Source organism: Arvicanthis niloticus, chromosome 23 (assembly GCF_011762505.2).
Source record: "Arvicanthis niloticus isolate mArvNil1 chromosome 23, mArvNil1.pat.X, whole genome shotgun sequence".
Classification (NCBI taxonomy): domain Eukaryota; kingdom Metazoa; phylum Chordata; class Mammalia; order Rodentia; family Muridae; genus Arvicanthis; species Arvicanthis niloticus.
In genome coordinates this window covers 32,800,163-32,814,401 of record NC_133430.1, presented here as the reverse complement: position 1 = coordinate 32,814,401, position 14,239 = coordinate 32,800,163, and the positions used below count along the sequence as shown (strand labels likewise).

The following is a 14,239-nucleotide window of genomic DNA, read 5'->3' as shown; positions in this document are numbered from 1 at the left end:
AATAGCAAAGGGCAAAGCCCAGTGTGTAGCACAAAGCGAGGGAGAACAGGAGCCATTATAACTTAGAATCAGCTCACTGGGAAAACACCCAAGTGTGCTGCAAGAATGACTAGGCTCCCCTGCCTGTTACCCAGATGTCAGCAACTCAGCAGTGTGGCCAGATCCAAATCAGCTCCACCTAAAAAATCAACGTTCTCACCACACACCTCAAAAAACTCCTTTCCTCTCCCACCAAAATAAGGCATTAACAAGAAGTGGTGTCTTGAATCCCAACACTTAGGACGCAGAGGCAAGGGGACCTCCATGAGTTCTAGGCCAGCCAGGAGATACACAGTGAGACTCTGTCTCAAAAGAGGGTCAAGGAGCCACACAAGATGGCTCAGTAGGTAAAGGCACTTGCTGCCAAGCCTGGTGAGGTTTGCCTCAGCCACCACCCCCCCCCCCCCAAAAAAAAAAGAAAAGAAAATTATTGCCAGGCAATAGTGTCACATGCCTTTAATCCCAACACTCAGGAAACAGGCAGGCGGATCTCTGAGTTCGAGGCCAGCCTGGTCTACAAAGAGAGTTCCAGTCCAGCCAGAGCTATATAGAGACCCTGTCTCAAACAAAACAAAACAAAACAAAGCATTATTAATACTGGTTCTACAGCTGACTCTTAGTAAAGTGACTAATACACAGCCTAATACATATTAAGCTGAAAGGAACCCAACAAGGAGGCTGGAGGTTCAGCAGTTAAGGGCATGTACCATTCTTCCAACGGACCCGCGGGAAACCTAATGAGGAATGTAACCCAGCTCTGGAGATGCCATGCCCCTAATCTACTCACTACTCACATGCACATAGCCACACAGAGACACATAAACACAATTAAAAAAAAAAAAATCACCAGGCAGTGGTGGCGCACGCCTTTAATCCCAGTATTTGGGAGGCAGAGGCAGGCGGATTTCTGAGTTTGAGGCCAGCCTGGTCTACAGAGTGAGTTCCAGGACAGCCAAGGCTATACAGAGAAACCCTGTCTCAAAAAAAGAAAAAGAAAAAAATCTTACAGAAAGAAACTCAATAGCACCTCTATCTTACCCTCTTCTCTCTCCCACCTTCTGACTTACTAAAAAAACTTGGAATGTTACACATTCCAAGCTCATTTTGTAAAATGAACAGTTTTCAAGGATCCCCACTATTTCTATTTGGAAATCAGAGTATTTCCTGAGAGCAAAGTACCAGCCAGCCACCTCTGATCCAAGTGGGCAACAGCAATGACTCAAGAGATTCCATCTTAGCACTCAGAATCCTTTCAGCAGGCAGCATGAACACACACGGACTTTTCCCCAGCGGCCCTAGGAAGGGAAAAGCAGCAATGGGGAAGGAAGGAGGAAAGGAGTTACAGCCCAGCCAGATTCTAGAAGCCACCAAGGCACCAGGAAGTGCTCTCAAGTTGCTCAATATGGAGGCTCTTCTAGTGCTAGCCTCTAAAGCAGATCAGACCTGTGCCAACTGTGATCAGACATCCCTGTCAAGTTTCCTGAGCTAGTCCTAGTGCTAGCCCCTCCAAATCAGTCCCATCCCCAATTAACACAAAACTATCCAAAGCTCCCATACGCCATCACAATATAAACATCCTAAGTTCTACCCAGATCCAACAAATTATTATTTTATAATTTACCAATGAGATTTGTAACTAAGTTATGTGGGCAGCTATTTTCAACACTGAGTTTCTATTAATGATTTGTATTTGTTGGTTTCTAGTTCACTTTGCTTTCTTATCTTTTTTGGCTGAGTTCAAAGGAAGAGAGCCAAAGAAACCAAAAGCTTCTCTAATGACAACTGAGACCAGTATCCTCAAACACAAGCAGTGTTTCTGCAGTGGGACACAAACTGAGTTCAGCTTGCACCATCACTAACCTGATGACGCACCACACACACACAGGCCCAGTGTTACGTTTTCTTTTCTTGTAGAGGAAGGAAACAGGTGGAACGTGAGAGATTTTTCCCTTGAGAAACCCAAAACCTTTTCCATAATATTCAAAAGAACAGGGCAGGAGAGTTGGCTTAGCAGTTAAGAGCACTTGCTGCTCTTCAGAGGATCTGAGTTCCAGTCCCCATACCCATGTCAGGCAGTTCAAAACCTCCTATAACTCCAGCTCCAAGGAATCTGACATCCCCTGGTATCCATGGGCACCTGCACATAAATGGCATGCAGTCACAGACATGAATATATACTCATAAATAAAAAATAATAGCCGGGCGGTGGTGGCGCACGCCTTTAATCCCAGCACTTGGGAGGCAGAGGCAGGTGGATTTCTGAGTTCGAGGCCAGCCTGGTCTACAGAGTGAGTTCCAGGACAGCCAGGGCTACACAAAGAAACCCTGTCTCGAAAAACCAAAAATAATAATAATAATAAATATAATTTTTTTTAATTGGCCTGAAAAGATGGCTTAGCGGTTAAAAGCACTCACTGGCTGTTCTTTCCAGACTGGGATTCAATTCCCAGCACCCACATGGCAGAGCTCACTACTATCTGTAACTCCACCTCCAGAAAAATCTGGCACCCTCACACAGATGGAGAGAGAATGAGAGGGAGGGAGGGAGGGAGGGAGAGACAGACAGACAGAGACAGAGACATGCAGGCAAAATACCAATGCTCATAAACTAAATCTTTTTTTTAATCTTTCTTTTTAAAAACCACCTGGAGCTCAGTGGTAGAGCTTGTGTGGGGCCCTGGAGGCTCCAACTCTCCCAAAGGAAAAGAACAGCAGACAGTGATTTATGTTCACAGTCTAATTCATGTCTCGACTGAATAAAAGGTCTAATTTGTAGCCTTTCAAATAAGCATAGATGGATGAGAAGTTAAGAGCACTGGCTGTTCTTCCGGAGGACCCAGGTTCAATTCCCAACACCCACACAGTAGTTCAAAACTGCTTGTAACTCCAGTTCCAGGGGATCTAACACCCTCACACAGACATACATACAAATAAAATACCAATGTACATAAAATAAAAGTAAATGAATCAAATGGGACTTTACTAAAACTATGTCAAACACATAGTGCACTCTATCCTAATGGGGTGCACACTTACTATGTGTTCACATGTGAGATGGAGTTCCTTGCTAGAATAGAAGCACAGCCAATTCCCTATCAAATGTTTTCTTAAGGTGACTGGAGTCACAAGTTTGGCCTCATGAACACTGAGCACACTTGGTAAGGACAAAGATCACTTTCTTCCACTCCATTGTCCCCAAAGTGTCCCATGACCAGAGAGGTTAGGAATTCCCCTCCCGTGTCTTATAATTCCAGCAGTGCTGACCCTTGCCTCACAGACACTGCCCACAGCTCCTCTGCCGTCCCAGCAACTTAGACCATAGCCACACAGAAATGAGCCTTGCACAGATTCTTCCAAAACAGCTCTTGTCAGCTCTGTGATGAATTTCTTTGACATACCCAATTCACCGAGTTTAGCTCTCCTTTTATATCTGAATAAAAAGCTTTCCAATCCTGAGGACTGGAAATACCAACTCAAGAGACCTTTCCAAAAACCTTCCAAATAGGACACACGGCTCCCTTTTACAAACTCCACCTAGCTACAACCAAACTAGAATAAGCGCTAGTGACAGCTGGGACCTTAGAAGGAAGAAACGGGCCACAAAATGGATGGATGGATGGAGAGATAGATAGGTAGGTAGGTAGGTAGATAGATAGAAAGAAAGTCAATAAATAACAATAAATAAAAATATCACACCAGAAACAGCTGATGCAATCCATGTCCTGAGCAAACCTTCGCTCCACCACCCTTTTTGCTAACATGTCCATGGTCCACATGTTTCCCAGCTCTCGGCTTCACAGCTACAATGAACTCCTCGTTGAGGGGCAGGGGTCCGGTCTGTGCCATTCAATACAGCACACCCAGCACAACAGGCAATCAGTATGTACTGTTTCAATGAATGGATGATAACACATCTGCATGTGTCTGCATGCTGTGCTCTCTCTAGGAGAAGAGGAGAGTACTATCCCCATGGAGGGCTTGGTTCCACTCTACCCATCACTGACGCTTGAACAATCTTGACAACATCATTTAACTTACATTGGCCTCAACTTTCTGTGAGGTGAATGGAGCAATGTGATTTACTACACTACTTCTAATGCTGTGATGGCTATTTTGACTGTCAACCTAGCCATTTAGGACCATCAAGCAGAAACACTCTCTAGATGCATCCGTGAAGCTGTTTTTAGAGAAGCTTAACTGAGCGTGGGTGACACCATCCAGTGGGCAGGAGCTCTGGACTGGAATAAAGGGAAAAGAAGGATGTGAAGTGAATTTTAAAAGGGGTGAGGGTAGCCAGGCAGTGGTGGCGCACACCTTTAATCGCACTTGGGAGCACTTTATATATATATAAAGATTCTTTGATGTCCGACTGTTTAGCTTATATGTATGTGTGCCACATGCATGCCTGGTGCTCTAGGAAGTCAGGAGAGTTGGATTCCTTGGAACTGGAATTATGGATGACTGTGAGCCATGTAGGTGTTGGGAACTGAACCAGGGTCCTCTGCAAAAACAAGCACTCTTAGCCACCCAGCCACTTTTCTACCTCTGTGTTTCATGTCTTAACTGTAGGGGTCATATTTGTCAACTTATAAAACTACAAATCTCAATAAAGTTGGACATTATGCTTTGTTGTGTTTTGTTTTATAGACAGGGTCTCAACATGTGACCTTGAACTCCCAACCCTCTTACCTCTATCTGCCAAGTGCTGTGTTTACAAACACGCAACAGCACACTGGGCTCATGCAGTGTTGTAGAGGTGGGACTTAAAGCATGCAGGGAAGCACTCTACCAACTGAGCCACATCTCCAAGTTATGAGCGGGCAAGATGGTACACACCTGCAATCCCAACACTTAGGAGGCAGAGGCAGACAGAACTCTTGAGTTCAAGACCAGCTTAGTATATACACCAAGTTCCCGGTCAGCCAGGGCTACACAGTGAGACACATGTAGAAACAGTTAAATAAATAGTCCACACACAATTGGTTTTCTGTAGAAAAGGAAGAAAAAGAAAAACAAGAACAACCCAGAATAAAACACAACCCTAAAGCCATTTGTATTGGGTTATACCAACTATTTTCCCTAACAAGGGGAGATTTCATTTCTTAAATTCATGATAAGAAAGAAAAGGGGGAGGAAAAGGAAAGGCAGAAAGGAAAGAAGCAAGCAAGGAAAGTGGAAAGTAGTTTGCTTGTCTGCCTGCCTGCCCAAAGAATCCAGATCTAAACAGCAGAGCGTATGGAGATAATGGTGAAACAACAGTGACCCACTATTAACCTAAACCCACGGTCACCAGAGCCAGAACCACTGTGCAAAAAGAACTATGGGATCCTCAAATAACCTCTACGCAGGATTAACAAAATACTCGGGCATTCCAAGCAGGATGGCCTCCATCACTTCTCCCAGGCTCACTTGCTACATAGGAGTGTTCCTTTAAGACCATTTGAAGTGGGTTAGGGATGTAGCTCAGTGGCAGAGTGTTTGCCTGACACACATAAAGCTCTGGGTTTGATCCCCAGTGCTACAAGAGAGAAAAGGTTTGCAAAGCACAGGGGGGTTATCCCAGCTACTGAGCCATACAGTTCAGTAGCTACTTCCATTTCAAGGCAGGGTACTGATGTCCTTTAAAGCTCTGAAAGAAAGGTTATGAAAGGATGTGGAAAGGTTTAGGCATGTGGATGACACAGTCACCAGATAGCAGAGTATTCCTTAACTTCTAAGTTGCTCAGGGCTGTGCTGGCACTTAAATGTGGGTGTCTGAAAGGAGCAAAGTCAGTTCTTCTCAAGCATCGTATATCTAGAATCTACCAGAAATGACCTAGTATCAAGAATAGGCAGGGGTGGGATCTAGGATTTTCCAGAAAGTCAAGTCATCCTCCAAAGATGTCAAGCCAGTGGTCAGGTTCTTATATATAACTAGTACACATCTCCACCCTAAAATTCCAACCACAGCTTCCTGACTAATGGATGGATATGGTGGCACACTCTCTTGTTCCTACCACTTAGGAGGCAGAAGCATGGGTCTCTGTGAGTCCAAGTCAGCCTCCAAGGCCAGTCAGTAAAATCTACCTTAAAAAAAAAAAAAAAAAAGAGGAACAAGCAGCCAGTGAGATGGCTCAGTGTGGAAAAGTCATACGCTGCCAAGCCCGATGGCCTACGTTTAATCCCTGGAACCCTCATATAAAAAGGAGACTCGACTTCTGCAGTTATCTTCTGACCTCCCCACCCTGACAGTGGCACACACGCCTACACACATACACAGACACATACATAATAAAGGGTTTTGTTTTGTTTTAAAGAAAAGGCAAAGAGTTGGAAACGTAGCTCACTTGACAGACTGTCTGATGAAGCCCTGGGTATAGTCCTCGGCACTGCACAAACCAGGCTTGGAGATGTTTACCTGCTTATCTAGGTCTAAAGTAAAAGCTGGAAGATCAGAAGTTCAAGGTCATCCTCCCTACCAACTGAATCCAAGGTCAGCCTAAACTTCTATAGCTCAGCTTCCCTTCCCTTCATCATGGTCTCCCCACTAGCTCCTTCTAATTTCTCATCAGCCATCAGTTAGCACTTAAACATGACTAAAAAAGATCTCCTAGGTTCTTCTTCCTAAGCAGGTTAGGTCTCCAGCACAGTCCAGTCAGCCACCAGAGCTACACACCCGCAGGGAAGACCAAGAGTGGCACAACCAACAGACACATCCCCAGAGAAAACACAGCCAACTCAGCAAGAAACTTGCCCTCTACATTAACCCTGGCTCAAAAAGCCAAGCACTTCCTTCCGAATTCAAAAAGATGACTCCAAACTTGATGGGGTGGGGTGAAGGTAACTTCACACAGAGTGGAGGTAACTTAGAACAGATAAAGACGGGTTCCTTAAACAGCTGACTCACTGTGATTTTGACGGCTTATATGGGTCAAATTTTAAACAGCCCTGCACTAAACAGAATAGTCTCCCAGGTTAAAAGCCAGGCGTTAGTTACCGCATAATGAATCCAAAGCTGAGAATACTCACAAGACCCTGAGCAGAGACTAAAGGTACACACAATAGGGGCTCTTTCATGCCTCTGTTTGTCTGAGTCATCCCCAATGCTGCACTGCCCAGTAATCCCATTTAAGTCTGTCCAGTCCATCACCATCACTAAACAAAGGAGCTTTCACTTTCTATGAGTAAAGGACAGGGTTGGGGGAGGCTCTGCCACTCAGGCAATTATTGATTATTATTTTGACAGTGCCAGAGAGTTGTTGGGTGTTATTTTCTTGGCATGGCACCTAAGAAGCTAATGGCAAAATGCACGTACATTCTGACCAGAATCTGTCAGAGGGTAGCTCCCCACTGCACCAAAGTCAGCTCTTATCCCTATCCATCTGGCCATTAGAGAGAAGAATGGAAAGTCCAACAATGTAGAAAATCAGGATTCCTTTTGCTCATGTCCTACTGGCCAGAATGGAGTTCTTTGGGGTTTGAACAAGGCTACCTAAAGACAGGGTCCCAGGAGCTACCTAGACCAGAGCCAGAGGACAGAGTAAAGCAGGCCCATGGACCATGACACAAAAACACGTATGTGGCAGGAAAAGTCTGTCAGGATAAAGTCTTCCCATCCAGTAAGAAACATCTTTTTCCATTTTTGAATCCTACTAAAGTAAGGTCTCTTTTGGTCAATAAAAAAAAAAAAAAGCCAAGTCCCAGTATTTTGAGCAGCACTATTCTGGGACTGTCAACAGGGGAGGCAGCCAAGCAATGTGTTGGGTCTTCTTAAAGGACCGGTCTCAATGAGGTATCCAGTGACCAGGCTGAGAGAAGGGCAGAAGACTCAGCTTGGGTTCCCATGTCACAGAGCAGCCTATGGATGCTTGCGACTCAAGAAAAGGCCTGACCCACCCAGACCGTTAGCCCCCTCAACTACCTCATGAGTCAGCTCATGATGTCAGGAGATGGGCCGGCCTGAGTCTCAGTCAGCGGTCAGTCAACATGAAGATGAGACACAGCTCTAGGTAGTATGCCTCTCCTGGAGAGGACACTCACGGGGACTTCATAAAAATGATCAAAGAGGTGAATGGGCTAGGATGAGGGAAAACCTCTACAGAGTTTGTTTAAAAGAGAGGCTAAAGAAATGGCTCAGGGGTTAAGAGCACTTGCTGCTCTTTCAGAGGAGCCAGGTTTGGTTGCCAGCACCACATGGCAGCTTACAACTCTCAACTACCTCTAACTCTGTTGGGCATCAGACATGCACACGGTACCATAGACACACATGCAAGCAACATACAATCATAAAACAAAAACACATCAATCTTAGAAAATGAGGTCACTGACCTAAATGTTGGAAGAAAAAAAAAAAAAGAATGAAGGATGACTTTTTGTTTTTCATCTTTTACCCCAATTACTAAACATACTAATAGAACAAGATGTCTGACTTCCTGAAGACCCCAAAAATAGGAAAACAGCACCCTCTTCCTCCTATAAGAACCCTAGTCACTAGAAAGCTTATTCTCCTAACTTGGAGACATTTGCTAAGGGAGCTGTTCTGGCTTCCAGACATTATAAGCAACCTGTTTTAGTGCAAGTCCTTCATTACCACTGAATAATGGGTCTCTATACTGTGCTCTTCCTGGTCAGCTCCACTGGGGCCCAGGAAACGGGCGCAATCCCAGATGTCTCCCCATGTCACTAGAAAGACCACAAAAAAGAGAGAGGATGGGCTTACCTGGCAGGGCTGCTTCTGAGAGACCAGAAGCAAGAAGGGTGTTGGGTTAAATTCTTTGCTCTACAGCAGCTTCCCCCAGTTCTGTAGTGAGCCTTTATCTGGTAAATCCATTTCTCAGTCACTACACTATTGACATTCTGTATCAGATGAACCTTCAGGGTTCTCATCTGTGAAAACACAACCTACTCCCCAAGATGTAGCAGGCTAGAGATTCTCATCCCCCAAGTGATGTCCATGTGTTGATCCCAGGAACCTAGGAAATGCCAGTTTATACAACAAACAGAACTCTGAAGATGACTCAGTTAAGAGCTTGAAATGGGGAGAGTATGCTAGATTGTCTTGGCAGGACCAATATATCCTCAAGGATCATACAAAGAGGCATCAAGAGGGACACAGAGCAGAAAGAATATGATAATAAAGCAGAAACACACAACGGGAGTAGAAACTTCCATGCTGACTTGGAAGTTCAAGGACAGGGCCACAAACCAAGGAATGCACACCAACTCTTACAGCTAGACAAAACCAAGAGAAACAAAATTCTCCTCTCTAGCTTCTACAAGAGCACAGCCTATCAACCCACTTTAAGACTTTTGATCTCTGAAATCAGATGGTAATCTGTGCAAAACTAATGCACAGGATTACCATTAGGGTTGAATGCCTCATGCAGGTGCTAAGAAAAATTCCTAACACCATAATAAGAGGGGGCTTTTCAACTTCAGCTATTATGAGCCAACACCAGAACACAGAGAAAAATAATTTCAGGGCCAGCTGTGGTGCTGCATCTGTAATTGCAGCACTCAGGAGGCTAAGATCAAAAGTTCAAGGACAGACTGGGTTATACAGAAGTCTGAGACCATGAACTAACTACATAATCAGATTGTGTCACGTTTCGTTTAACTCTTCCTTCACTTGTGTGTACGAACACATGAATGTGCCACAAAACACATGTGGCAGAGGTGAATGTGGACATCAGAGGACACTGTCCCTCTCCCAGGGTCAAGTACCTTTACCCACTGGACCATTGTACCAGCCTGTCTGAAAACTTTTATTAAAAGGAAAAATGAAATGCAGTGGTAACAGTGCGCTTCTCATGGCATGTGATGTTGTGTAGGGCATAAGACATAAACTAGGTCAATGTGTAGTCTACATTTGTGTTATACAACCATATTTTACTGCTTTGCATATAAAGCTATTAGAAAACTAGACTAGATAATTTCATTATCTAAGTCTTTACTTATAACTTTATAAGAACAAATATTCACCTAAAGGGAATGAATTCTGTTTCAATCCACTATTCCCAACTAATGTTGCTGTGACTGAGAAACTGTTATTTCCTGAGAAGTGATCAACCCAGCTGCACACATCACACAAAAACAGATGAAGGGTAGGTGTCTCTGTGGAGCTACATTTATCCCATTAGATTTCTATCTTTCTAAAAATCCCTTGTTAAGAAACATGGACCATCTTGGTATGGTGGCGAACACCTTTTATCCCAGTACTCAGGAGACAGAGGCAGGTGGACCTCTGAGTTCTACAGAGCAAGTTCTAGGACAGCCAGTTACAGAGAAACTGTCTCAAGAAAGAAAAAGAAAGATGGACTGTACAACTACAAGGCAGGCCTAACCAAGTCTCTGTACTGGAAAGGCTAGGACAAGAAGGTTACCAGTTCAAGGCTAGTTTGAGATCCACAGTGAAACCCCGCCACAAACCCTAAGAAGGGACTGGAGAAATAACTCAGAGGTTAAGAGGGTGGACCACTCCTGCAGAGAAAAAGTGATTGGTTCCCAGCAACTACATCAGATGGCTCTCAACTGCCCATGACTCCAGCTTCCAACATTGTCTTCTAGCCTTCTCTGGCACCTACACACACTTAGCACAGATGAAGTCAGACAAGCTCACACACACATAAACAAAGTAACTTTTTCACTAAAAAAATAAACATGCCTTCCTCAGGATCACCAGGTATTTAACTAATAGTTGCTAGAGAAGTTGAATATATTTTCTTCAGTGGTGTAGACACTGATAAATTGCCTATGCTCCTGTAAGCATCCCCAAATAACGACACTGGTTCACATTAATTAATTAATTAATTAATTAATTAAAATGATTTTTTTTAAAAAATAATTTACTTACTTTTATGTACATTGGTGTTCTGCCTGCACATAGATCTGTGAGTGTCAGATCTCCTGGAACTAGAGTTACAGACAGCTGGAAGTCACCATGTGGGTGTGGAGAATTGAATCGAGGTCCTTTGGAAGAACAGCCAGTGCTCTTAACCTCTGAGCCAACTCTCCAGACCCATAAAAAAGCTATCTGAAAATGATAATACCAAGATTTTTTTTTTTTTTTTTTACCCTACTTGGGGGAAACGTATTTTAAGAAAACAAGACAGAGGTAAACAGATGGGCAGATTGCCTGACTGGGTTGGGAATGGAGCTTTGTTGGTCAAGTGCTGACCAAGTATGCATGAAGCAAGCCTTGGGTTCAATCCCCAGAACCACATAAACTAGACTTGATAGTACAACCTGTGACCCCAGCAGTAAGAAGGTGGAGTCAGTCAAAAGAGATTATAATTCAAAGCCAAGCCAGGTCTGCTAAACACACACCTTTGGAAACAGAGACAAACTGATCTCTAAGTTCAAAGTCAGCCTGGTCTATCTACATGGTGAAGTGTAAGATATCCAAGGCCTGTGAGACCCTATCTCAAAAGAAAATTCAAGGTCATCCTTTATTGCAAAGCGTTTGAGGATAGCATGGGCTACACTAGACAACGTCTTTAAAAGTCTCCAGCAAGAACCAGCAAGAAGAAAGGACAAAGAGGAAGAGGGGATGAAGATGATACAGGTGTGGAGGCAGGTACCAGGAACCCTAGTGCTGGGGTACAGTAAAGGTGGGAGCAGCGGCAGGAGGACTCCAAGGGCTTTCAGGCCACAGTCTAACTTAAACAGCAGGCTCTATGTTCAGTGAGTGACTGTCTCCAAGAGTAACTTAAGATCAACCTCTAGCTTCAGCCTGAAAAAGACACAGACACACAGACACTCACACACAAACACACGGGGGGGGGGGGGGGGAGAATAGGATAAATATTAAGTTAAAATGAGCATGTACCTTAAGGCCTATTTGTTTGTTTGTTTTTGTCTTTGTTTTTTGAGCCAGGGTTTCTCTGTGTAGCCCTGGCTGTCCCGGAACTCACTCTGTAGACCAGGCTGGCCTCGAACTCAGAAATCTGCCTGCCTCTGCCTCCCAAGTGCTGGAATTAAAAGACGTGAGCCACCACTGCCCAGTAAAGGCATATTTTTAAAAGGTATCTATACTCTCAAAAAACCAAAAAGAAAAAAACAAAGTGTCTACACAAAATATTCAAAACTACTGGCTCGTCACAGATCTTCCTCTCACTTTCCATACCACGAACTGTGACTTTCAGAGGCTGGCAGTATACCAGAACAAACAAGAACTATCCAGATCCAGCTGCTCCATTTATGAAATATTTAATAAATGTTGCCCAATTAGAGCATAATCCATAATGAAGACATTACTGCTGACAAGGGAGGCAGAATGGGATCTGGGTCATTCTTCCATTACTCTATTAGTTCCTCGCAAGCCAATAAAGGGAAGTCTGTGTTAGCAAGTAACCAGCAACAGTGGAAGGAACAGGGATCATGACGTAATTCATTTCTATCAGCTTATCCACATAGGAAAGGGGAGAGGAGGTAAGAAATACTTGATGGATAATTGGGAAATCCCTCTGTTGGTGACTTACATCAGAGTTCTTCCCTCTGGAGACTGAGTGAGTCATCACCAAATACTAAGTCACTGGGCCACAAATACCACAAGGGGACTGACAACAACAAACCAGTCCAGGACATGAGGCTCCAGGCCCTGTATGATAAGTTGTTTCCACTCCCGTTCTCTCCATGGCTCTGTGAAACTGAGGCAGAAGGGACTAGTGAGGCGGGAGTGCCTGCTGTGGCTGCACAGCCCAGGAGCACTGAGCTACGATGTGAATTCAACACTGAGGCAGTCTCTCCTTGACAGCCAACCAAAGGGCCTGCCTCCAGATGGCTTATCCAGTAAGAAGCTTGTTGCCACCAACACTGAGTTCAATCCCTGGGAACCACATGGTGGAAGGAGAGAATCAACTCTTACAAACTGTCCCCGGCACAGGAGCAGTAAGACACACATGCACGTTCTTTTAAAAGCCAATTTAAAAAGAAAAAAAAAAAAAAAAACAGAACTAAAAACTAATACTACATTACCCTAGCAGGGCATGGGAGCACAGGCCTTTAATCCCAGCACTTGGGAGGCAGAAGCAGGTGGATCTGTCTATAGATTGGAGTTCCAGGGCAGCCAGGGCTACATAGAGACATCCTATCACAAAAACAAACAAACAAACAAAAACAACAACAAAAAAAAAATCATCCTTTCCACAGTCATTCCTGATGGTCACAGCCCACCATCTGACTCCCAGCTAAGGGACATTCTTTTTGAACTTCACATCCATAGCCATCTCTTGCCACTCTCTCCCCAAGTGGGACAGACCAGAGTCACTCTGGAAGCCTTCCCTGGCTTCTACTGATCACAAGTCACCACCGTTGGAATCGTCTTCTGAAACTATTTTTAATAATATATGTTTATGTGGAGTATTGTGTACATGATGTTCTTAGAGAGCAGAAGAGACTGTTGGATCCCTTACCTAGAATTACAGGCATTTGTGAGCCTCCCAATACGAGCGCTGGAAAACTGAACTGGTCATCTGCAAGAACAATCCGCTGCTCTTAACCGTTGAGCAGTCTTGTGCCACCCACACTTGACCCTCCTATCTGAACACTGAAGTTCTGGAAGTGAACTCTATGAGAAGTAATTGGGGTAAAGTCATCAAAGTGGAGCCCTGTGATGGGAGGAATGGCTTACTGAGCCAAGAAACTTGAGCAGAAGTCTGATACCCGCTCCCACATAATACTCAGAGACTCCCAGATTTTCCAGCCTCTAGACCTGTGAGGAAAAATGAATTTTTTTATTCCTCATAAGTTACCCAGACTCAGGTATTTTGCTCTAGCAACAGATTATGAACTAAGAAGCTTGTACAATTAAACCAAAAGAGGCCACCTGGAAGAAAAATGTCTTTATAAAAGATTTTTTTTCCGCCGGGCGGTGGTGGCGCATGCCTTTAATCCCAGCATTTGGGAGGCAGAGGCAGGCGGATTTCTGAGTTCGAGGCCAGCCTGGTCTACAGAGTTCCAGCATAGCCAGGACTACACAGAGAAACCTTGTCTCGAAAAAACAAAAAAAACAAAAAAAAAATATTTTTTTTTTCCCTTCAATACTAAGGATACACATTTCTAACATTATTCACGGGTTTTCTACATACTCTCCTGCATGTCTTAAGCTGTTTTAAGCAGTTTTTCCTACCACTAATGACAGTGCTGGCACGCAACACCCTGCAGAGGCTCATTTCATTCTCACAACCACTGTTCCCATTGTATAGATGAGAAAACTAAGGCT

The 14,239-nt window shown here is 44.1% G+C and overlaps 1 protein-coding gene across 3 annotated transcripts in view; it reads right to left on the bottom strand.

Moving 5' to 3' along the window:
• The window catches only part of Zfyve1 (zinc finger FYVE-type containing 1), a 52,067-nt gene that overhangs the window by 34,710 nt on the left and 3,118 nt on the right, over nt 1-14,239 (bottom strand). The window lies entirely within an intron of this gene.